This window comes from Desmodus rotundus, chromosome 2 (assembly GCF_022682495.2).
Source record: "Desmodus rotundus isolate HL8 chromosome 2, HLdesRot8A.1, whole genome shotgun sequence".
Taxonomy (NCBI): Eukaryota; Metazoa; Chordata; class Mammalia; order Chiroptera; family Phyllostomidae; genus Desmodus; species Desmodus rotundus.
The window spans coordinates 13,447,898-13,474,865 of record NC_071388.1 but is presented as its reverse complement, the minus strand read 5'-3'; the positions used below and the strand labels follow the sequence as shown (position 1 = coordinate 13,474,865).

Sequence of the window (26,968 nt, the reverse complement as noted above, 5' to 3'; positions counted from 1 at the left end):
AGCCAACTTCTAAAGTGTAAATCCCAGAAAAGCTCTTGCACAGGGACGCAAGGATACTCATCACAGCGTTTTGTTTTTATAATTCCTAAATGTCTGCCATTGGGAAGATGAATCCTCTCAGTTTCATTTGTGTCAACACCACACGTGTGTTTCCTCTACAGGTCTTACCACTCCCTTCTTTATGTAGTTGAAAGTCAGGCACTGACCCTATCTTTTTGCCCCCTTCACTTTCCGCCCTCCACTTCCTCCCAACACCCCTTACTCTTATGGGTATCTCTTTTTAGCTTGGAAAATTCCCTTCTATCATATCTCTGGCTGAGAGACGTGGTCAATGCCCACAGATCCTCCCTCATTTTGCCTTTTCTGGCAATCTTGTCTTACTTCTCCTTCAGATTGGGTTACTGATAGTTAGTAGCCAGAAACATTATCCTACCTCACTTTCTCACAGTCACCTATCTGCTAGAATGAGGAGGGCCAGAGAGAGGAGAATACATGCTCGTGCAGGGAGAAAAACAGCGCAGATTAACAACGTCAACTATCATCCTGCCGTGTTCTTCTCCCAACTCTTTGGGCAATGACACCCACATGGAAATGGCTGCCTGGGTCTGTGGGTGAGATGAAGAGGGAAGCAGGAATATCTGGTGAGTTTCTTGACTCATCTGGAAGCTTGGACAGATACCTATCTACAGTGAATGCACTTTTGTCCATCAACAACCTTCTGCTGCCTTCATTCTTCCCACCCTAGGAAGTTGGCAGAGGTGAGAGTAGAACTTCTCCTGAAGCAGGATGCTACTGCACGGCTGCACACAACTGAGAAGAAGAGAGTTGCCCTGGGCAACCTGAAGACCCCTATACAGCGAGCACGCCTGTCAGTAACTGTAGGCAACGTGGATGGTCCAGCCATTCTCCTCCTCTTCAATCAACTCCCATCTCCAAATCTCCGTGCTCAAAAAGTCAGAGGCAACCCCTGCTCACATTTGGAGGGATGATAATGGGGCTGGCTACCATATTGGTGATCAGCCCTCCTCCCACCCAGTATCCATCTTTGTGGCTTCCCTTTTATGATATAACCAATGAATGAATGAATGAAAATATACCCCCCACATCTCCCTTAAGTAACAAACGTGAAGAACTGCATGTGTACTTGTCCCATTTTCTCTTTGCTTAACCCGATAATCTGTTTTCTCTGGAGTGGGAGTGGAGAAGGGGAGGATTGTTTTTGTTGTTTTACATTTCAATTTGAAAGGAGCCACTGTTCATTAACTGACCAGATTACAAAAATAATTATGGTACACACCTTAGTTCATCTTTCCACTAAGTCTGTTTATTTAGACTTACCTATTGCCAACATCTCCATGTCCTAAAAAATGTGTGGTCTCTTTCTTCAGCCCACCTCAAGAAGATAATTCAAAGGCCAGCTGAAGTTGGTTGCTTCTATTGGAAGCAATTTCCAACAGTATAGATCTCATGAATGAGATCCTCCATGCAGAATACGCCATGCATACCAAGAGATCGAGCAAGCAATGTATTATCTGTTGGCACAATTAGCTTCTCACTGACCTTGTCATAACCACACACGCAGATCAATTCCTTCACTAACTTCAGGTGTGAGTACCTCTATGAAATACACGGTTCCACAACCCTCAGCATGTTCACAAAAGCCTTTGTGAAGGTATTACTGAAAATCTGGCAAAGTTGAAGAAGCTACAACACCTTTTGGAACTTTGGGTTCACACCATTAACACTGATCCTGATGACATGCCAACTTGGGCTCTATAGGTGCATAGAAATGGCCGGCTTTTCTTGCCATCCCAGACATTCCTGCTTCAGTTCTGTGCATCCGCCTATGTCCCCGTGATAGTGCTCACCTTCCTCAGAGATAAGCTCCTCTCTTACCTTTCAAAACGTCCTTCGAACAAACTTCTTTCTCAGGAGCTTGATCTCCAGCTCTGAAAAGTCCCTTTACTTTTTGTTAAGAAATTCAGGCACGGCAAGAACTGTCCTTTTTCTCTCCTGTACCTGCTGTGGTTCCAGCAAGAAAAAAAGGCACAAAATCTGGTTTTAGGTTTGGGGTTTTTTGAACAGGCTGATATTATTCACTTCACTCTGAATTTGCTTTTATTCATCTCACAGTGTATTGTGAGCACCCCTCCCATTTGGGACATTTAAATAACCCAGGTATCCTCTTGCATTGTGCGTGCCTGTGCGTGGGCGTGTGTGCCCCACTTTATTAAGCTCCCTGTTCATGGCATTCAGACTGTCTACAGTTTATTGCCATGAAAAAACAATGCTACAAACAGCATTACATGTATACACGTTCTTTATCAAATGCGATTTTTAATGTAGGTTAGATTTCTAGGACTGGAATTGCCATAAAACATACAGTTTTAATTCAAACAATTGCTGTCATGTTTATTTGCCAAGACAGTTGAGGAATTCTCACCCCTACCACCAAAATAAGAGAATGTTTATATCTCTGAGTATTTGTCAGCAATGGTTGTTTTTGCTCGTTCAAAACGCTTGGCAATCTAACAGGTTAAGAAAGCAAAAAAGGTATCTCATTATTGTTCTAATTCCATATCCTAGGGTAGGGGGCGGAAATGTAAGTCCCAAGCAAAAAGCAGTAAGCCTGAGAAGCTGAGATTCTGAGCCACACACACTGGTGTCTCTTTCCGCACCTGACTCTGGTTTGAGACCTACGTCCCTCCGTGCAGACGTCTGAGAAAGTTGGAAATCGCCACTGTTTCCTTAGTAGTGTTTTCTTTCAGCCCAACAGCATTAAGTCAACTGTTATTACAAGGAAAGGCCATCGGCACACCAGTTTAAAAAGGAAAAGGTGTGTCTAGAAGTTAAAATAAATAAACGGGCAAAACACATAGAAACAGTTTTAAAACCTAAGGGGTACAATAGTACTGAGGAAGCCAGTAGGACAAAGCCAAACTCGACACATAAAAACTCAGGGTTTCTCCTGAACGTGTTCAGCCCAATTTTGGAAATTAAATATAGGACTACCTTGGAAAAGTCTGATAGTGGCAATGATACTCAAGAGGACTTCAAAAGGGTATTAATTGGCCCTGGTTGGTGTGGCTCAGTGGATTGAGTGCCAGACTATAAAGCAAAGGGTCACCGGTTTGAATCCCTGTCAGGGCACATGCCTGGGTTGCAGGCCAGGTCCCCAGTAGGGGGCACATGAGGGGCAACCACACATTGATGTTTCCCTCCCTCTCTTCCTCTCTCCCTGCAACCCAGGCATGTGCTTATGTATCTCTAAAAATAAATACATGAAATCTTTTTTTAAAAAGTGTATTAATTGTGGCCCTTCCTTTGGGCCCACTTGATATGAATAATTTCAGAACTATTCATGACTAATGAAAGTGTGATCAAGCATAAATTACATACCACGCTAATGTATAAACACACCTAATTTCATTTTACATCAAAACAAAAATTGATGCAACTGCAAAACTTTAGTTTTTTAAAGTCTCCAAACAGTGAGAAAATAAATTTCTGTTGTTTAAGCCACAGGCTATTGTATTTCATTGTGAGAACCCAAACAGACTGAGACCATCAATAACCCAGACAATTTCTGATGCTTTTCATCGGTTTCAGAACAATGAAGAAGACCAAAGAAAAAAGACTTTTCTTACATCACAGTGATCATCCAAGAATGAATTTTAGTAAAATATTTGACATGTATGAATTTGAAAGTAACCGAAAGTTAGAGGATGGTATTAACAAAGTAGAGAAGAGGGGAAAAACTTAAATGTAGGTTGTAAATTATTTTTAACACAAAAAAATTATGGTCTCTGAAAACTTTTATTCAGCCAGCATTTCCTTTGACAAGAGACTCTAAGTTTTATTATCTTTGGCAAAGCTTGAATTCATCTCAACCTAATGTAAATGCCCCATTCTCTTGCTAGATTTCATTAAAGCTTGATGACAAACTGCCTAAGTGTTACTTTTAAACGATAGCGGGTCCTAGAATTAGGTGGTTTACTTCAGCATGGTTTTGTTTTAACATGACGTAGTATGGGAACCTCCTATTGTTTATATCAATGGGCCTGTAGTAAAATTGGTTTCATTATACTTAATTGGAATCATTTCACTTAAAGTCAGAGAATTTATTGAAGACATGATGTGAGGGCTTACAGTACAGTAGTCCCCCCTCATCCACAGTTTGCTTTCCTCGGTTTCAGTTACCCATAGTCAGCTGCTGTCTAAAAATGTTAAATGGAAAATTCAAGAAATAAACCATCCATAAATCTAAATCTTGAATTGTTCTGAGTAGCCTGGTGAAGTTTCGAGCCATCCCTCTTCACCCCACCCAGGACCATCCCTTGTCCAGTGTGTCTGTTCTGTATATGTTCCCTGTCCATGAGTCACTTAGTAGCCCACTGACCTAACATATTTTGAGGGAGAGAGAGAGAGAGAGAAACATACACATAACTCTTCTTACCATATATTATTATAATTGTGCTATTGTATTATTAGTTATTGTTTTCCATCTCTTATTGCGTCTAATTTATAAATTAAACTTTATTAAAGGTATAAACGTATAGGCATAAACTGTATGTAGGGTTCAGTACTATCCCCAATTTCAAGCATCCACTGGGGGTCCTGGAGTGTATCACCTGAGGACAAGGGGGGACTCCTGTATAGCCCCAGTGCATTTTCTAAACTGGAGGGCACGAAAAAACCTTTCAAGTGTTCTTTATGAAGCATAGGACCCCACAGGAAAATAAATGTCATTTATTTCTCATGTGTCTCATAATATGACACTCTTATATAAACTTAGTCATCAGAAATTTGCAAACCAAAATTAGCGTGATAACAGTCTGCAATTTCATCCTCGTTGTAGATGCCTTGAATGAAAACCTGACGAACGTAACACAGGCTTTACCCATTTGCCATCACGATGCCCAAAATGAACGTCCTAGTGTAGACTTAGAAACCCAAGTCTCAGCTACTTTCTCACGGTCGCCAACTTTTAAAGCAGGAAATAGGGCAGTTAGGCCCAAGGATGCTCGACATTTTCACAACAATAGGAGAGACTTAAGAGGGATAGTTTTGTTCTTCTGAAGGTAATGACTTTTGCTTGTCATTTTCTTTTCTTTTCGTTTTCTTTTTATTTATTTTCTTCAAATCTGAACTTACATCACTCAGTTGCTGGCCTTAAGATGCCAGTAATTTCTAGGGTATTCTGACATACTTGTCATCATCATCTCTCTAACAACTTTAAGAATTGTCACAGTAATACTTGGACTTCTAAAAACTACATCTCTAAAATGTATTCTTTTACATTTTGTGTGCCTTCTTATTGATAATTATGAGCCTCATGAATCCGAATGTTACTTTTTCCTTTGGTAAAAACTTCGCAAGTAAAATTCTGAGTTTCATTCCTTATTATATTATTCTACTCTAATATATACGTTCAAATAGATTTTCCATACTGTGCAGTAAGGTATCACAGGTAATGTCCCCTTTGTAATTGGGTTAGCATACAGCGGTTCTGGGCACCACGGAGGGAATGTGCTGTAGCCATTAAAATATTACCAGAGTAACAGAACTATGAGATTGATCGGCTACTTGGTCTCAGTGCTCGATGAGGAAAGTGGCACTAAACTGAGGGCTCAGGAGACTGATGCAGTTGGAAAGTCTCTTTGAGAGGTCACAAGTAACTGTCCCAAAACACAAAAGTATCACAAAGGAGAATGTGCTTGGCCAAGAGAAAAGAAAATATGAAGGCATAGAGGCAAAGACCTAGGTAAGGTGCTCCTCCTCTCTGAGAATGCACATGCAGGCTTATCGTCATCTGTGAGTTTTACAAAGAAAAGGAAAATGGCCCACATGACAATACCTTTTCCTGCATAATGCAGAGGGTTAAAATATGACCAATTGCTGCCCTAGAGGACAGAGCTACCAGTGCGAGCATGACAGGAGAACATTTGGAAGCGACACCTGCATCTGAAAAGGAAAAACTCATGCATCTGCAGTCATGGTGCCTTAGAAAAAGGACTTCCATAAAGATCAAGAATTTGGCGGCATGGAAAAGAGGAACTTTCTGCTTCATGTAGAAGCTACTGATACAGTGCCTTCTATTGTTTTATTCATTCAGCCAGTATCTGTGATCCCCTTTTGTGAATGAGACACTAGAGAAGGACACAACGCTGCACAAGCATAGGATTGCCCTCACACGGTTTGCATTCTAACGAGCACATAGATTCCACACTTACCTGCCTTTTCTCCTTTTCTGCCTCCTTTGCTGGCTCTCCCTCATCTGCTGACCTCTAGATTCTGGAGTGCTCCAGAGCTCAGTCCCTGGGCTGCTTCTCTCTTTTATCTATACACTTCCTCTACTTGATCTCATCCAGGCGCATGGCTTGAAGTACCAGCCACACACTAGTGACTCCTCAATTTACTTCTCCAATTGCAACTGCTCCCCTGAATTTCAAACATCTGCCAAACAAATCCAATCGGAAGGCGTTTCAAACAAGATGATTAAAACCGAACTCCTCATAACCACCTCTCTGTCCCTCTCCAAAGTTTTCCCTATCGAATACAACAATTCCCTTCTCCCATTTATCAGTAAAAAACTCTGGGTATCATCCTTGCTGTGTTTCCTTCTTTCACACTCTATAAAAAGTTGTCAGCAAATTCTATGTCCTCTATCTTCTGTCCACAATTTGGCTGTTTATCACACATCAATCCAGTCCGAGACAAAATTATTTTTGCCTATGTTATTGCAATCACCACCTCACTCACTGTCCTCCCTGTTTTAAATGTTTGTCCAGCTTCCGTGTATTCTCCAAAGTGCAGAAATATTCTATTAAAACAATCATATTTCTAGGGTATAATCCCAGCATTGGAATTGCTGGGTCAAAAGGCAGTTCCATTTTTAATTTTCTGAGGAAATTCCATACGCCGGTTCAAAAGAACCTATGCGCCCCAATGTTCATAGCAGCACAATTTACAAAAGCCAAGTCCTGGAAGCAACCTAAGTGCCCATCAGTAAATGAGTGAATAACAAAATGTGGTACATTTATACAATGAATACTACACAGCAGAAAGTAAAAGGAGATGCTGCCCTTCATGACAGCATGGATGGAACTGGAGAGCATTATGCTAAGTGAAATAAGCCAGGCGGTGAAGACAAATACCATATGATCTCACCTATAAGTGGAACCTAATCAGCAAAACAAGCAAACTGTAACCAGAGACATTGAAATAAAAGAACAAACTGACAGTAACTAGAGGGGTGGGGGAGAGGGATAACGGGGGAAAGGGGAAGGATTGTTAAGGAACATGTAGAAAAGGACCCATGGATAAAGCCAAAGGAGGGTAGGATTGAGTGTGGGAGGTGGGGGTAGCTGGGATGGGGGCAATGGTAGGGTAAAAATGGAGACCACTGTGCTTAAACAACAATAAAAAAAAAAAGAGAGAGAGAGAGAGAGAGAAAGAAAAAAATTATATTCCTCTACTCACAACCTTCCAATGGTTTCCCAGCTCACTCAGAATAAAAGCTAAAAGTCCTCACCATGATCTGGGGACCTATGGGATCTGGTCCCCGTTGTTCCCCCGACCGCATCCCCACCTACTACTTCCCCTTTCTAACCCATCCTAACTAAACTGGCCTCATTGCTGTGCTTTGAACAGAGCAGGCAGGCACCTTGCTCAAAGCTTTGCACTTAATGTTCTCTCTTTGCCTAAAATGTTCTTTCCCAAGTAATCTAAACGATCTCAGAAAGCAGTGGCATGCACGCTGAAAAGTTTAACATTTGCATTTCTTTTAGAATGTTTTAGAACTCAGATGAGTCATTATTTTGTACTGACTCCATGCCCAATTTGGTTATATTAGCAAGGTTCTCTATATACAAAGGGGGGCCCAAAACAAAACTGAAATTATCTTCAGGAGGACAGGCCCCTTGGAATACAGGCCTCCCCCCCTAGGTGAGTGTTCTAGGAACCCATCTGTATCAATGTATCAGCTGGTGTTGTTGTGAGAAGTTGTGTTCAGCTTCAGTGAATGTTTTTTCTGAAGAGTCAACACATTTGCCCATTTCATGATGGGTGATTTACGAGTGCACCTGACCACACCACACTGAGTGTTCAGGAGTTTTTGACCAAACACAGTCTGACCCCTGTGCCCCACCCTCCTTATTCACTCCGTCTTGCCCCCAACAATTTTTTTGTTTGTTTCCCCAGATGAAAAATAGCCTCCAAAAGAACATTTTGACAACGTGGAAGAGGTAAAACAAAAAACAGCAGAAGCACTAAAAGGCATCAAAATCAACGAGTTCAAAAACGGTTTTGAGCAGTGGGAAAATGTCTCCATAGGTGTATTGCATTAAATAGACAATACTTTGAAGGTGACTGAAGTTTAAACATTAAGAATAAATCCACAATTTCTTATAAATAAATTCCAGAGGGGTTTTTTATGTCTCCCCTTGTACAATTACTTTACAGATGCTTTAAGTCTTGTTTTAAGCCTTTTTCTCCACTTAGAGAATTCTAATTCTAACCACCAACACTATACATTGGACATCCATTTTTGTCAGATCCTAACTTTAACATAAATCAGAGTTTAACAAGCAAGAAATATGAACACATTTCTGAAAGATCAAAAATGAATGGAACTGGGTCTATAAATAAAACAAGCCAGGGAAGCCTTGAACAACTGCCCAGTACCTGCAAAGTTAAATGCCAATCTTATGGAGAGAACATCTTACATCATGGTTTGCCCAGCACAGACTTTAACCCTGAAAACGTTTTGCTAAGTGAAAGAAGCCACAACCTATCATAAGATACCACTGATAGGGAACGTCCAGAATAATTAAAACATAGACACAGGAACTAGTGCTTCCTGGGGGCTGGAGGAAAGAGGAAATGAGGACTGACCGCTAATGGGGATGGGTTCCTTTGGGGGTGGTGAAAATGTTCTGGAATTGGGTAGTGGGGATGGCTGCGCAATTCTGTGAATAAACTAAAAATCACAAAAGTGTGCCTGTGTACTTACACTGAATTTATGGCATGTGAATTATATCTCAGTAAAGCTTGTATTTTTAAAAATGTAAGGATTAATAAGTTTTAAAAGACATTTATATGAATAACTTTTAAAAGACAAGAAAACATTAGAGATACACACAAAAAAAAAAATCCTTATCAGGATTCAGGAAAAGGATCATCACTTTCCGCTGGGATTATTAAGGAGTCTTGGTAAAGATCTGTAATTCAAACTGAACACTGAGAGATAAATGGTATTGGTTTTTTTTTTTTTTTTTAATGGGACGACAAGGTAAAGAAATACCAATGAGTGGGAATAAATATATAAACAAAAGCCTAGAGGTGAGAAACAGAGAAGAGGAACAATTATAAAAATCCCATGGAGTTGTAAATGAAGTGTCAAAGAGGACAAGAATGCCACGTTAATTATTTGTAAATCATTCATGAGACCAGAATTTTTCTACCTTAGCACTACTGACGTTCGGGGCCAGATAACTTTTAGGGAGCTGTCCTATGCATTGTAGTGTGTTTAGCAGCATCCTGGGCGCCTCCTGCCACAGTTAGAACAATCAAATACGTCTGCAAATGCCCCCTTGGAGGAAGCATCATTCTAGCTGAGAACTACTGTCTTAACAAAAGAGAGTCATTGGGGATTTGAAGCAAAGGGTGACATAGAAACTAGAATCAAGAAAGACCGAACGGGCCGGACTTCACGTTCTAACTGGGTAGAGTTAGCTAGGACAGGAAAGGTAACATACTTTTGCAATATTCCTAGTCAAAGAAAACAGGGTTGTGAAATATAAAAGCAGTCATAGAATTGCAATTTAGAAATTAAATGGTATTCCTTTGTGGAGGGAGACACTCATTATGGGTATAGATTCAAGGAACAGGAAAAATAGGAATCAGAGATGACCTTGATATGTTGTTGTACCTAAGAGACAAAGTAGTGATTGTAAATAATACAGAAATAGTGATAAAAGCAGATTTAGGAGGGAAGATGATACATTCCATTATTTAAACTGATATATAGATAATGCGCTAAAGAAATATCCAGATGGAAAGGTCAAGCCAGGAATTGGAAAACTGAGACCGAATTTTGAGGAACAATTCAGGAGTTAAGCATAGATTTAGCAGCAGTTTATGCTGAAAGTAGCGTTGCAGTCCTGAGATTGGACTGCCTGGGAGGGGCATTGAGAACAGAAAAGGAAGCAGCCAAGGGCAGATGCCCCTGGGACACCCACATCGAAATGAATACCATATACAAAAGAAGAAAAAAAGACCAGTTAGAGGAGTAGCAGAAGAACGAGACAAGAAGTGTCTAAAGAGACACAAAGGAGAGCTTTGGGCAAAGAAAGGGTGGGCCGGCTGGGTGGTTGATGGTACTGGCTGGGTGGTTGATGGTACCGGCTGGCCCAAGTTAAAGGATGTGACAAGTGAGAACACAGCCCTGAGCTTCAGTGAAGAATAAGTTGCTGGGGTGGGGGGCGAAGAATGAAGTATCAACATGATGAGGATAGAAAATAAAATTGTAAACTCACAGGTGGTAGAAAGTGGGTATTTAAGAAGGTCTTTGGTAAAGGGGAAAAAAGAAATGGAGCGATTGTGTTTCTCAAATAGAAGTGCATATTTGTGAATGAATGTGAAATTAAAGGAGAGTAACTGAAAACGTAAGAAAGGTGGATAGAGCCAAAAGCAGTGATACTTAATGCAGCACGGTTCCAGAGGAGATGGAAGTGTTTGGAATTAAAAGCACAAATGTTCAGCTTTGTAAAAGAGGAATGTATCACTCTCTAAAAAGAGATACCACACTGTGGTAATAAATTACAAGTTTTGTTACCAAAGAGCAAGCGGGGTCCTCCTTCCTGCCCACCACCACCACTCTCCAGGCAAAATTCCAGAGACAAAGTTTCAGCGATAGAGGAAATGAGTCTTTATTCAAAACCTACACAATTTTGGAATAACAGCTTTCAACACCCATTAGTCACTTAAGCCTATCAATTAAAGCTAAAATCCTTAACTCTTTAGCTATAGCTTTAATTTCTTAAGCCTATCAATTAAGGCTAAACTCTTTAGTTACAGCTTTAATCATTTAAGTCTATCAATTAAGGCTGAAATCTTTCTCTCCCCAGAGTCCCCCTATCATTAACCCCCCCCTTTAGATTTTGATGATCTTCTTTCTATAGGATTAGTTTACAAAACAGCGTAAGATAGAAAAACTACACAGTTTTGGAAGAAGGGCAGGCTTCTGCCTCAGAACCCATCCCTTCTAAAACACCCAAAGAAGAATAACCCTGCCCCCCCTCTGCCAGGCCAGCCCGATCCTGGCGGCACCCACAGTTTCTTCTCCCATCCCAAACGCTGTCCTTCGGGAAACGCAGGCAGCTGCAGCACAGTCATCCAGGAACGCTCCAGGAAGAGCGAGCCAAAAAGTCAGCCTCTGTCCTCCTTTTATTTTAAATCTTCTGGCCCATAATTCCATGTGCTCCAGAGGTGTTCCGTTTGTCAGCCAACCCCATCTGAGACTGTTTACCACTGTCTCTGGCAACCTCCTCCTACGGCCCCTCCCTCCTCCCCCCCAGTGATCTGATCTGATCTCACTGTATCAGTTTGAAAATGATTCTGTAAACAAATTAGTGTATATGTAATTTAATCTCAAAATGTTTACTAGAGAAGAGCTCTTTAAAATGAAAGAGTTTAACATGATTTTCCTATTCGTGGGAACACTTGAAAAGAGGCACGTTTTCCCCATTCCCAGAGCCGGAGGTGCTCGCAGGCCAAAGTGAGACTTCCGTGGTATCCTTTATTATTCGGTCCCGACTGAATTCCCAGAGCATGCTGAGCACAGGCTCAGTCACATATGCTATGAACACCCATCACAAATCCGGCCATGTGATTTTGAGATTATCCATGGATCCTGGTCTATTTTTACCTTTATACTGCCCAGTGTTGGCAAGTGACTTTGATATTATAGTAAATTATCTTCCTAAGTAAGTTCTATTGTACCTTACCCTGCAGATACCCAAGGTTTGGCATCAAGAGAAAAAATGAAAACAAACAGAAATATTGTGCAATTTGAGTTTCATTTCTTAAATTCTCTGAGAAAAGCTGACTAATTCTTGCATTCCCTTTCATTCACTTTTTCCCTTATCAGCACAAGAATGAAATAAGACAATGCTGTGTTGCAAGACAATTAATACAAAACGTCAATGAAACGTCAATGAATCATGACAGCAATTATGTGAGTTGGGCAAGATTTTAATGCCCCAAATGTTACTTTCCACCCAGTAAATGAGAGGGAAGCACTAGTATTCGTTTTGCTTTGTTAAATTAATACCCTTTTGTTCTTTAAGTTGTACTATATAAAGCTATTACAATTCCCAATGAAATATGTAGATTAGTCTTCACAAAATAAAGATATTTTCTTTTTTTTAACTTTGTTTTAATTGTTGTTCAAGTACAGTTGTCTTCATTTTTCGCTCACAATTCCCCCCCACCCCAGCCATCCCCACTTCCCACCCTTCATCCTCCCCCTTTGGTTTTGTCCATGTGTCCTTTATAGATGTTCCTGAAAACCCTTCACCCTTTCTCCCCCATTACCCCCCCCACCTCCCCAGGATATTTTGTTCCGTCTGAAGAGAGGTAAAAATGAAGCAGCAGAGTGCGGACAGACATGTATCAAGACTGGCAAAACACAGACAATTTGCTGAGGTCGGCTGATGTGTACGTGGACTTCTTTGTACTGTTCACTCTACTCTGAGTGTATTTGAATATCTTCATTTATAATAAATTAGTAAATAGTTCTTATTACAGACGTTTATGAACATTTTCAGTTCTGGAAGACAAAAACCTCTTACTTCTGCTCTAGAACTGAAGGACTTGGTAGGTAAACCAAATAGTGGAGATCTTATATGGTATGGTAGGCAGAATGGTCCTCCAAAGATATCCACAGCCTAAACCCTAGAACCAATCAATGTATTACTTTACGAGACAGTTATTAATTTTATACCTTACCTTGGCTGGTCCTGGGGGGCCACACCAAACCTTAATTCTGGGTGTGTCTGTGAGAGTATCTCTGGATGAGATTAGCATGTGAGTGGATTAGCTCACAAGGTGGGTGGGCATCATTTAATCCACTGAGGGCCTGAATAGAACAAAAGGCTCCTTTTTTCTGCCTGGAGGTTGAGATGGCAGCAACTCATCTAATCTACTCCTCCCACAGGACTGGGATTTGAACCGTCAGCTCCTTGGGTTCTTGGGCTTCGGGGTTCAGACTGGAATAACACCACAAGCTTTCCTGCCTGCATCTTCAGCTTGCAGATAGCAGACAGCGTATCATGAGACTTCTCAGTCTCAATAATTGTAAAACTGAGTGAGCCAATTTCTCACAATAAATAAATACACATCTACTTTGCATCTATTTTATAAATAAATAAATATTACAATATAAATATATACCCCCTATCAGCTGCTTCTCTGTAGAATCCTGACTAACATGCTTCCATGACAAAAGGGACTTCCCAGAGGTACTTAAGCTTACAGACCTAAATCGGGAAGATTAATCTGGATCTTCCCATCCAGATGGGCCCAACCCATTAACAGGAGCTCCAGAGCGAGAACTTTCTGTAGCTGAAGGAAGAGGAAATGTCGCTGAGGGAAGGTCAGAGAGATTCAAAGCATGAGGAGGACTCAAGGGGAAGCTGCTGGTTTGAAGCTGCAGGGGGGATTATGAAGAGGAATTCAGGCAGCCTCAAGGGGAGGAGGGAGGCTCCTGGCTGACAGCCAGCAGGGCAGCAGGGACCTCAGCCCTGCAGCCACAGTTCCTGAATTCCGTCAACAGCCTCGTGAGCTTGGAAAGAGACGCTCCCTTGGAGCCTCCAGATAGGAGTCCAGCTCTCCAGCACCTTGATCTCTGCCTGTGAAACCTGGACCAGAGGAACCAGCTGTGCTCACCGGACCCCCGACCCACAGAGCTGTGAGACAATAAATGTGTGTTGTTGTAAGTGGCTAAACCTGTGGTAATGTTAGGGTGGCCATAGGTAACAAACACATCCTACCTACATAAAAAAGATCCAACAGCTGAACAACATTTGAATCGGCTTATTCCTAACACAAAAAGTAAGACAATGAGAAATAATCATAATTTTCTTACTTGTTATATTGGGAAAATATATAAAAATTAGTTGTGACAGAGATGTGTATGACATCGTGTGTGATAAGCTCATAATGGACATATAAACCAATGCAAAGTCGTAGGAGAGTAATTGCTGATATGTATAAGAAGTCAGGGTAACATCTGACGCTTGACCTAAAATTCCACACTTACTTTTAAGGAAATAATTCCAGTAGTATTTCTTACATATAACCCAGTAATTCCACATCTACATACAGGAAAATAATTTAAGATACATTTTATATGACAATAAATATTAAAATATGAAGAAAATTAGACTATAAAGATAGTCATCACAGTGCAGCATGTAGCAGCAAAATTAGAAACGATCTACACGTCCAACACCAGAAATTGGTTATTTAAATTGGCTAAGAGGGTGCACCCACACAATGAAATGCCGTAAAGCCAGTTAATACCATGTCACAGATATGTACTGATTGACACGTAAAGTATTGGAAGAGAAAAACATCAGGTAACAAAAAGTAAATTTAAAAAATTACAGAAAAGTGTCTGAAAGTATATGCACCAAAATTTCACCAATTCTAGGTCCTTTCTGCGGGTCTGCATCTTTTGATTTTTCTTTTATCATTGTAGATTTAGTAATAAGCAAACAAAAAATTATCTTAATTAAATTAACATTTCTGTACTTACACATATATAGGGTGGCGGAAAAGTCAGTTTACAATTGTAAGTACGTAAGACAAAATTTATTCTTGTATTATTTATTAATTATTGTATTATTTTCCATACAAACAACTGTAAGGTTTCCCCGCCCTGTATTTCCAGAAAGTTATTTACTCAACTAGGACAAAAATGATTATATATATTTCAGAACAAATGACAAGATATTTCTTCTTTATTTGGAGCAAAAAATTAAGATAAAGAATGTCCTCCTATCCCTCTGATGTTTGCAGCTATTGTATAAGAAAATTTGTCACTAGTTTATTACATCAAAACTGTATCTACTACCCCTCTACTCTCATTACATCCTTTCGTTTTGTTTAAATTACGCACCGGATTTCACTGGTCAGACTCATTCATCTGAACCTAAATAATACGCAACGTAAGAGCTTTCATTGACCTTAAACTACAACCAGAGATGCTCCCTACACTCCATCCTCATCTCTTCCTGCACGACCACATAAACTACCTGAAAGTTCTGTGTCCAAACACTGGCTAGAGAACAAAACATGATTCTGCTGACTCTAAATGTATCAAAGATTGTGGTAAAATCTGGCTTCAAGGAAGAAAGGAAGTGAAAAATTAGTTTTTGGAGATAAGTACCTATCTGAGACAAATCTGAAATACACATTTAAAAGAGATTTTTCTCAATTTCAACCTTCAATTCTTGTATTGAGTGGTATTGGATGACTTTTTAACTAAAATCAAAAGATTATATTTGAAATATGTGGTGTATTTGAAATATGTGGTATATTTAGCTGTTGCTTAGTCCCTGATTGCTATTAAAGCACAGGAAACAAAAATTGGGGTTGATTCTTTTTTAAAAAATCATTTCCATTTAGCCTAGTAGTATGCCGGAGAGTTTATTGTTCACATTTTGAAGTTGATAGCTTGAAATTAGCAAATGCTACAAATCAGAGCTTTTCTCTCCCTGCCCCCCCACCTGACCACCCCTCCTCTTCCCTCCCTCTCTTTCATTCTTGAAGATCTGATTAAGGCACCACACTGCTGCAACCCTTCCCAGCCCATTGGGAAGACATACAGTAGTTCTGCAAGCATCACAGTCTATGCAGCCACATGCACCCTTGGCTTTTGGTCTCTGCAGTAGCCTTGGTCAGCTGAGAATCACTGGATGGCAGCGACACCCACGGCACACCATTGAATCTGCAGCGCCAAGGAGGCTGCGTAGCCAAGTACTCCTTAACTTGTACTTCTTTATCCTACATAGACCCTGCTTAGGATGCAAAGATAAATCAGGTGGATGGAGCAGCACAAAACCACAAAAACTAGGGGTGCAGTACATGTATACAGGAGTATACTTGAGGACTAGTACAAAAAACAAAAGTGTTATTTGGATCCATCAGAGTCTGTTTTTATGGCTAGTTAGACCAAATTCTTAATATTATCTTATTACATACCACTAGAAGCAGTGTATGAATAAACTGGAAAGTGGGCAAATAGAAGGCAAATAACAACTAGTAGCACTGTTAGACAAGTCTTTATTTAGTGGATCTCAAGCTAATTCAGCATGTAGCCAATGCTCAATTATTCTAAAAGTGACATATTTCTTAGATTTCCTGATTTCCTCCTTTCTCCTTACTGTAATGTTCGGCATTTTAAACTAGTAATGTATTATTCTTCAATTAAGTATCACATTTAGAAATTATATATAGACTTCATTATAAATTAGATGCTCTTCTCTATTGTAAGCTAGCAATAGTTCAAAATAAATATATACAAGAATGAAAGGGGACAAAAGCATTTTTTTAATACTCAGAAATTATTCTGGTGTGGAATTTAAAGCCTAAGGACACAGGTAAAGTTTTTCTGTAAATAGAAATCTACACATGAACCCAACAAATGTTTATTGAGCAAATATTATACACGAGACACTACTTGTTGCTGTGCTGAATCAAAATGATGGAAGGTAATCCCATCCCTGCTGGAGATGAATAGATGATACTTTACATCCACCACATGAGTGAGTGATACAAGTGAAATGGTGGTGATAAAGGAGATATATATCTTTATGGAGCAGATGGGTTTTGAACTTGACCTTACGGGATGGAAAGATTTTCCACAGAGTGAACTACAGGTGCCTGTTTTAACCTATATCACACCTGATAAATATTGCTTACATCAACATATACCCAATATTAACATGGAAACAAACTTTTCCACTAAGAAGTAGTCAATTATCTCTCATTTCCTTTCTCACACTTGTTTAGAGGAATGGTTCTCTACTTGAGATGCATCAGAACCTCCTGGAAAGCTTGTTGGAACACAGATTGCTGGGCCTCACCCAGTGCTTCTGAGTTCATAGGTCTGGAGTACGACTCAAGCATTTGTCCTCCTAGGCGATGCTGGGAGTGCTGGTCCGACGACCACAATCTGTGTCACTGATTCAGAGCCACTGCTTTGACGTCTTACACTCTTCAGATGGACTCCGCTTCCCAACAGCCTAGCGGATCTTCAGGAAAGTCTCAACCTCTCAACACCTGGTTTCAACATTTGTGAGGTAATGACATAGGTAATGACAATATCTTGTAAGCTTGTTTTGACAATTAAATTGAGGAATGTGTAAAAGGGTTACTCAATTAAATTGAGTAATGAGGAGCCTGACATAAGTTCCTTGCACTGAATAGCAATGATTACAACTAGGGAAAAACTAGTGGATGAGCGTATATGCCAAGGGTCATGGACTGAATGTTTGTGTTCCTCAAAAATTCATAGGTTAAGACTTAAAGCCCAATATGACGGTATTTGGATGTGGGGCTCTTGGGAAGTAAGCAGGTTTAGATGAAGTCATGAAAGTGTGTCCTTGTGATGGGGTTATGCCCTTGTAATAAGAAGAGAAGCCAGAGATCTCTCCCCCGCCTTCCTGTCCCCTCCTTCTTGCCCTCCTCTCCACTAGCAGGTACCAAGTAAAGTCCACGTGAGCACACAGCTAGAAGATGGGGGCCACCAAGCCGTGAAGCAGGTCGTCACCAGGCACTGAATCTTGCGGCATCTTGATCATGGATTTCCCAGCCTCCAGAACTGTGAGAAATACATTTCTGTCGTGTAAGACCCCTAGTCTGTGGTATTTCGTTACAGCAGCTCAAGTAGACTAAGACACCAAGAAAACAGCGTGAGATGCGGTACCAAGGTGGGCATGGATCATTTGTGTTCATAGAATGGCAAGCAGTTAAGGCAAGCCAGGGTGTAACATTCGTGTGGGGGAAAGGAGGGAACTATGAGAGAACCTGAATGAGAATTGGGAAGAACCCTGGAATTCCTTGGGTACCCCTTTCTTCCTAATCATCTAATGTTTCTTATAGTTATTGGCCTCTACTTTCTCGCGAAGTGCCCACCTTTTCTAGAAGAGCAACAGAACTACTCAAATAAGTAGCCAGTGATCATAAAAGCAAAAATGACTTTAGAGTAAAGCGATTTCACTGTTCCCAAAGCAGAAGAGCAGTGAAAACGCTCCATCTGAGAACTCTGTTAACATCCCAAGAGGACCCTCATAATGAAACTGTCCAGAGACCTATATTACAAAGAGGCACTTAAGCATTCTTTTCATTAACCAAGGTCTGCGAGTTTTTTATCCTTTTACTTTGAAATTGGTCTCTAGTGATTTGTAGTAGGTTTTCAAAACACACTTATTTTAGTAGCTAGACCCCCCCGGCTCTCTTTGCTTTGTGATGTTACAATTAAATGATGTTAGAATGACACTGTAAACAGAGCAAGTTGCCACCACATTTCAAGTAGCTGAGGTATAAGAAATTAGTGTAAATTTGTAACTAGGACATGAGAACCACTTGTTGGTGCAATTGACATGGTTATGGAGGGATAGATCCTTGCTATTCAAAGCATCACGTGAGGACTATTAGAAATGCAGAGTCTCAGGTGCCAACCACTTACTGAATCAGAATTTGTATTTTAACAGGACCCCCTCATGATTCATACTCACATTCATATTTGAGAAGTATGACCTAGACACTCACATAATTTTAACATTCCTTTAAGAAAGTCTTTCCAACAACTACCTGCCCCCCAAGACATTCATCCATTTATCACACTTTAATAAAAATAGTGAAATAAATAAAATATTATATTCAGATTGCTGGAATGTAGGAGATAGGGATTTCCAGGCAGGCCAAGGCACAGGCATGTAATAGCTAGAACATGGCATGCAATCATGTTCAATTACCTTAAAGTTCCTAATCCAATGGAATAAGAAGAGAAGTTAGCCTGGTTTTGATCAAAAGATTGTCTAGTACCTGAATTCATTATTGTTGAAACCATCTGCTCCTGACATAGCCAGATCTTCAAGGAGGTGTCTGTACATCACAGAAAATGTGAGAGACACAGGCACGCTGCGTAGTACCAGCTAGGACTTAAACCTCCCAGTGTTGTTTAGCATCACCTGAACCACCACCTCATCTGGTCAACCTGCACCCTGCAGGTACTAAAGATCTACCCCTGACCGCCTCCTCCTTGGTTTCCGAAGGCCCATGATGTTTCGGATGGAAGGTGGGCCAAAGAGGCAATGCAAAACAAAATGGGAAACTATCCAAACTGGGAGTGGGGGAGAGAACAGAGACTGAAATTAAAAGAAAACTCCATGCTGAAGGTGAACATTAATTCCTTTACTGCTACTTCCTTCCTCATCACTCAAGCCCAACTATGTGACCCTATCGCATGGCCTGTATCATACAGCTTTCCTGTTGGAGATGGATGGGGAACGGCAGAAGGGCTCCCTGTTCCCTCTAGAGGTTAGAGTATGGCGAACAAGATCTACAAAAAAGTGCAGCAGGGCAGCAAGCTAGCGAGAAGATACAGAATCAACCGCCTCAATTTTCAACCCCTGCTTTTACGACCTTCTGTATTTTAAATAAGACCCAAAAGCATTGACCAAACTTACATAAAATTGCCTAAAAACTAAATCCCCAACATACCTTTATCAAACTTATCTCCCTTTATATACTTTATAAGCTCCAATCACACAATGGTCTCATTAAACCAGGTGCATTGCCTGATACACAGTAAAAACTCTGTAAAGACTTGCCGAATAAACAAATGACTTTTTGTCTTCCTTCAGGGTGGCTAGCATCATCCCAGATTATTGTCCTCCCTCATCCCCACCTTTAGAAATGTCACTTTTTCCTCAAGGTGCATACATGGACATCTTTTCCATGACATATCTCCTGACCCCCTGGGTTAAAATTCTCTCCCTTGTGCTCCCATAGATATTATTTGTAATACTATTAAAAAGCTTGCTCTACCCTTATTCATAATTCACACACATACCATCTCCTCTGATGAGGGCAAATAGCCCCCTATCACAATCAACAGAAATTGACTTCATGTATTCAAAGTTAGCGCAACCTACAGACAGTATCCTATATGCTTCATTCTCTAAATGTCACAAGTCCCTTAGTTCTTCAGAACAAATATGGTGGTTCCATTGTTTGTTTTGTTTTGTAAGTAAACCTGTGTACTTTTTCACAGGTATATTTTGCATTGTTTACTATGACTCCCCTTGTTTTCAAAATGTAAATTTGAATCTCTTCATGTGTGTATCTGACCTCCATTATGGTTGCTCTACTTTTTTTTCAAAATTTGTACTTGAATCTCTTTTCAAACACATGTGTTAAATTTATTTATTTGTGACTGCAAGGGTCTGTTTCACCCTTGAGTCCACAACAATGCCCAGAAAGGTCAGGGGAATCTTGAGTTTTATTCATCTATAAAAGGAGAACTGAAGTGTAATGGTCCTTGGCTTCCGGCTGGCAGTCAGCCCTCCTCATTTCTCTGTCAGATTTTTAAATAAACGTTGAGTCCGTGGGCTTATTTTCACAACAATCTGGCGTAGCTGACAGGATCTGGAGCAAACAGACCCTGATCATAGTGGAATGGGCTACAGAATGAGGACTCAGTGCGCATATGGGAAGACCTCTCCTCGTCCTGGTTTCACAGTCTCCCCTCCTTAGTTCCCTCCACTGCCGAGGGATACCAGCCAGAGACCCATCCCTGCGCTGTTTCTAGCTCAGAATGGCTCCTTCTTTTTCAGGGGGGGTTTACAGACCAAGCTCATTTGTTTTTTCTAGGCTCTGTGTCACACCGTTTCATCTCTTAAAAATAAGTCAGAGAAAAAAAATGAAGACAAGAAATAAGGAAAGGGAGTAAAAAAATTAGGATAGATTTTTTAAATATTTGTAAGTTTTGATAAATTTATAATTATATTAAAAGAGAAGCTCCAACAGTGAGAGATTATTTAAAGGAATAGTCAGGAGATGAAGTCAGCAATTGGTGAATCTGCAAAGACGGAGAATTCAGAAACATCTCCCACTTATCCCCCACTTTTATGTCTGTATACAACCATCTCCATAAGAGCAGGGAGCCACTCTGTCTTGCTAATTATATTACCAGTACTTACACAGTGGAAGCATAAAATAAACCACTCAAAGGAGAGGAAGGAAAGAAGAGAGGAAGAGAGAAAAAGGAAGGGAAGAAGAGAGGTAGGGAATGAAGTGTTAGCCATCTTTTTCTTTTAAGTAATAACCATAATCAAGAGACTGGTCTTAGATAAACATTACGGAAGCATATAAATATATTTTTATATCATAAACCTTCTATGTACATTGACATTAACGAACCTTAGTATAGCTGCCTTTTCTTTTTATTTCATATTTTCCCTCAGATAATCTTTATTTCTTTGAACATTTCAACATGCTTGGTTATATTTATTGTTAGTCTTTCTAGAGTTGTTTTAATATATTAAAAGCCTCTCATATACTCTAAAAATATCTTCCCTTCTGACAGTTTTAAGGCTAAAGGCTAAGGCTTAAGGAAAAGGCTAAAAAGTGTTCAAAAATTCTACCAACGCATAGACTCTTCTTTAGTAGTTCTTAGATTTAGATTTAACAGAAAAAACTTAGTTTTCAATACTTTTGGGGATGCTTATGGCATGGGAACATGTGTATTTAGAAAATGCAACTTAAAAAGCTACTGAGTGAAAAAATTCTTTAAGACACAAAAATTACATCACTCATCTGGAATATAATTAGTATTGCTAAATTAATTATCTTGAGGGCAAAATAACGTTGTCTTAAGGGGGAAAATGCTTTCTCTTTGCCTATAATTTTAAATTTAGTAAATGCCAGTGATAAATATCTTTATGTGTACAGTCTTCATGCAATGTAGAATTAAAATTTAAAACCATTTAAACAGAAAAAGGTGTGGAATTCAGGTAAGCAATCTATTTGAAACAATCGAAAAACTTCATGCCAGTTTTTCATAGCTCAACCACGTCAACTCGTAAATTTGTTTTCAATACAGTCTTGAATCAGCACAGGAAGATTTTGAATAACAACATAGACTAAGACTTATCATGAAGCACATAAATCATTTTTGACATATATGTTCATAACAAACAGGCTTCAGAAGAAAAGGGAACAGTGAAAGTTCTAAGAATCTGGGCAGGAATACTTCCTAACGTTCGGTGGTTTAGATGAGTTGCTAAATTCTAAGTTGCAAAAGTGTATGTCGTTTGCATGAAAAATAATTTTATTCACTATGCAGATAAAAAGTCCCTTTGAACTTGCTCTACTTGGGGGTAATTTTGTGACTCAAAGAATTCTTCATATTTCCCCAGGGATGCTTTAATCATTTCTCCCTTTTACCCTTCAAAGACCTCAAAAACTCCAGTTATGTGTCATATGTATACCAGAGACATTCAGAATTTATATTTCCTGCTAAATAATTAGGGGTAAAAGAGCAGGTCTTTGAAAGAGCAGCTAAATGATAGCTTTCCCATATAGTTGAGAATAAGTCCCTTAAAACACTATTTTACAATATCTCCTCAAGATTCAGTAAGGGATCAGGGCCCAACCAAAGTATTGTGGTTCTGAGAGACTTTCTACATTTCACAGCTCAGCAAAGGGCATCTGTTGGGCACAATATTTGAGAACTATGGAAACTTGATGGAAAACACATATACACATATTCAAAAACAAACTAAGTGTGAATCTTCACAGCTAAGCCAAGATAGAAATGTCTGGATTCAGACACAGTGACTATAATCCAATGGGCCGTTGTGGGAAGAGTAAAAGCAATTTCTGGGTGCCCTTAAACCAGAACGAACTACAGCGTCCTACACAGGTCATTCCTGGATGGGGCAAGTCTTTGTCTTCTGCGCCTGCCATTATTTGTTCTGATGCTTCTATCTTTCATTCTCCACATTTCAGAGAACTTAGCAAATATCTCCATTATCAAAACTTCCAATGATTTCATTAATTTAAATAGATTTTCGTCTGAAAGCATAAATTCATGTAAATGACATTCAGCTATCTTGAATTTTATTCCCTGCATTTTTGCTGCTGCTGCTTATAACATTTCCAATCTGAATGGTTTGCCATCTTTCTGTCAACTAGTATATTATTGTTAAGTTTCATAAGTGAGGGATTGTCTTTTTCTTGTTGGTTTACATTTTTTTCTTCCTACTAAGAGTTTGGAAGTCCTTTTTGACAGCTACTTCTGGTCTCACACCATTCTTAAGGTTCACCTTCCTCATTCCACTTCTCTGAGCATGTTCCCCCTCTGTTTACATTGTTTATTTTTCTAGTAAAACCTAAATGTATCCAAAAGCCTTTTAGATGCCCCTCCATTCTTTTCAGAGGTTTATAGTTATTGCTGAGAAAGATTCTTCTAATACCTCTTGAACCACGCTATCGATGTACTAGGGTCCCTCTTATGGAACGACACCACATTTTTGTCTTAGTTGCATCTGGAATCTGTTTCACAAAAGGCCAGAATGACACTTCTGAGTTCCTGGAGTTGCTCTCGCTTCACTGTTCTGATTTTCAGAAACAGGCTGTTCACACCCAAAATGTCCTTCCTCCCCTTCTTTTGCTGGCCAACTCTCTGTCATCCCCTAAGGAGATCTACTTTGTAATCACTTTTTCTCTGAAGCCTTCCAGTCCTCTGCCTCTGTCCTTTCGCGACATTTTACATGTGCCTCTACTAACACTTAGCACATTTCACTCAAACTAATTACCTAGACTGTAGCCCTTGAAAGAAACACTATTGACCTTGAAGTCACCAGTGCTTATACATTATATTTCATTGACCAATTTATTTACTCATGTATTATTCATAAGCCAGCAGTCTTTGGGGCTATAAAGATCAGCAGTGAATGACACAAACAAGATCTCTGTTCTCTGTAAGCTTTTATTTCACTAGGATGAAGCCTGACAAGGAGCAAGTAGACAAATAAATAAACAGTGTAATTTCAGTTGTTAGTGGCTGTCAATAAGAAATGTAACACAGGTGAAGATGGCTGCCTAGGTAAATGTATTACTCACATGCTTCCACAAGCACACCAAAATTACAACTAACCTAGAGGAACACTATCATTCAGAATCACCTGAAATCTAGCTGAACGGAAGTCTCACATGAAGGATGTAAAAAAAGAAGCTGCACTGAGACTGGTAGGAGGGGCAGACAAAACTCATAAGGATGTCTTGGCTCAGAGGTTCCCCCTGAGGAGCAAGGGGTCCCAGCCGCACACCAGGCCCCCAGCCCAGGGTTCCAGTGCCAGGAAGAGAAGTCCCAATAACTTCTGGCTGTAAAAACCAGTGGGGATTGTGAACTTACTGAGGATTTCAGCAGCATAAAGGACATGAAAACCATAAAAAACAACCAGTCAAAAATGAAGAATACACTAACTGAAATGAAGAATAATTTACAGGAAATCAACAGTAGATAAGACAAAGCCAAGAATCAAATCAGTGATTTGGAATCTAAGGAAGCAAAAAACACTCAATCAGAATAGCAAAAAGAAAAAAGAACCCCCAAAATGAAGTTAGTGTAAGGAGTCTCTGGGACAAGTGACAAGCAAATCAACACTTGCACCAGGGGGGTGCCAGAAGGAGAAGAGACAAGAAAAAGCTAAAGGCATTCATCACCAAAGCAGTATCACATGAAATGTTAAAGGATCTTCTTTATGAAGAAGAAGAAAGAAATCAAAAGTATGAAAAATAAAGTGCCAATAAGTTTACGTTATTATTTATTACTTATTTGTATTATAATTGTAGAACTACTTTTGTCACCCCCTGTACACGTGCATCAAATCATTGCATCGTACACCTTGAATTACACGTTATATGTCATATATATATTAATACTTCGATAAAGCTGAGAAAAAAGGATTCAAAAATAATTTTTTTTTAAAGAAAAAGAAGATCTGGGCATAGAGTACACAAGCCTTACAGCAGGAGCAAGTTTGGCATGCCCAAGAGCCAGAAAGGGGCCTAGGTGGGGGGGTCATAGCAAGTAAGAAGGAAAGAGAGGTCAGCAGAGGACAGATCAGATAAGGCCTTGAAAGCCATGGGAAGGAGTGTGGATTGCATCCTAGTGCGCTATGAGCCACTGCAGGGCTTTTAAAACAGTGATACAATGGAGATTAAGTTTAAAACACTGCTGTTCCATATTAGTTGAATGAATCAATACATTATGTTCCCCCTTCATTTCTATATCATCAACAAGTTCTTCATATTCATTTTTAAATCTTGAATTATAGTTTCACTATTGTAAAAAGCAGGAAGAGAAAAGTGATGCACTACTCCTCACTCACTGGCATCCCTCCCTCCCTTCGATCTATGAGAGTGGCCTGCTCACATACTGTTCCCTCTGCCCAGAATCTCCTTTCTCCTCTATCTTCTTCCAACCAACTATTCATCATCTCCCAAAAAGACCTACTGAGTAATCTACCTCTCAAAGCAGAATACATCAGCTAGTTGGTGGATGAAAGCCATTGGTCCATATTTATTCACCTAAGAAAGTTAATATTTCAAAACTTCCACACAAGAGGGATTTGGAATCTTTCTGCTCCTTCTACCCATCTCGCATACTCCCTCCCCAACCTTAGCAAGACAGCAGTTTTAGCTGCCAATAAACCTCCCTTCGAGTGGGCTCTACCACAGTTTAAACTGGGGGAAGGGAGTGAGCAAGTAAATTGGGCAGAAATCCCACTGTTGTCCGATATCCAAGTCATAACCTCCAATCCAGATTTTTATGGGTAAGAAAATTGACTATTTTGATCTCATTTGCCTGACTCTGGTGTGTACTCCAAAATGGGCTCTCAATGCAGAGCAGGAAAAGAAGTTTCTGAAATACTAGCAAGGTACAGTGTGATGTGGCTGGACAACACTAAATCAGACATTTGAAAACCTGCTAGACCTCGAATCTAGTTGCCGCTCCAGTGCTAACTACCTGTGAAACTTTAGGTCACTCACCAAAAACCAGTCACTAACTCTTACTCTGTCATTAAACTTCAAAAGAATGCTGAGACAGATACAACTATCAACCCATTTCATAAAAGAGAAGTCGGGCAGAAAGAGTACGTCTGACGGCTGCAATACGAGCCCAGGCAGCCTGACTCAGCCTAGGCAATTTTCCATTTTACTCATCTATGAAATGAGCGGGTTGGAACAGACAGCCTCGAAGATGTCTTTCAACCCTTAATTTCCCTGACACTTACTCCCATTGCCTTGTCTGCCTTTCCCATTTCTCTGCCATTCACTTGTGAACAATGACAGCATCTCCTCATGCTGAAATTTATTTCTATGAGTCGTTAGTGGAAGATACAGTATTTAGTTCGACAATTTTAGCTGAATGTTCACCCACACCTCTTAAAATGAGTGCAATGCTAATTTTATCAGGTCAACAAGTCTGACCTACACATTTCCCCCAATATTTACCATTCAGCTTTGTCTCTTGCCAGAAGCTGATGACTCTAAAAACCAAATCCTGCATTTTGGCAATAGCTGTCTCTCCAACTGTTGTCTCTCTGAAACACATTGCACCCGACTTCTTATTATGTTGTTTGTTTCCATGTGGCATACATGCTGACCTACCCAACTGTGATTATTTGGGGCTATAGTCACACACTCCTTACCAAGGGTTCCTGTTTGAAATCATTCATCCTGTTCCCTGCTAAACTTTTGTTGTATGGGGAGTGGGCTGATGAGTCCTGGGCACCTTGAGTCTGCTGTTGGTCACCACAGCCCTCACCTCAGAGCTGCCATCACACCTCTCGTCCTCCTGGAAACTGTACCAGAATCCTCCCAT

At 40.0% G+C, this 26,968-nt stretch overlaps 1 protein-coding gene and 1 pseudogene across 4 annotated transcripts in view; both read right to left on the bottom strand.

The window, feature by feature from the left end:
• Positions 1 to 26,968, bottom strand: part of MRPL39 (mitochondrial ribosomal protein L39) — a 157,487-nt gene that overhangs the window by 47,515 nt on the left and 83,004 nt on the right. The gene's annotated exons all lie outside the window — the stretch shown is intronic.
• On the bottom strand, positions 1,299 to 26,968 carry LOC139440665 (large ribosomal subunit protein uL30 pseudogene; annotated as a pseudogene).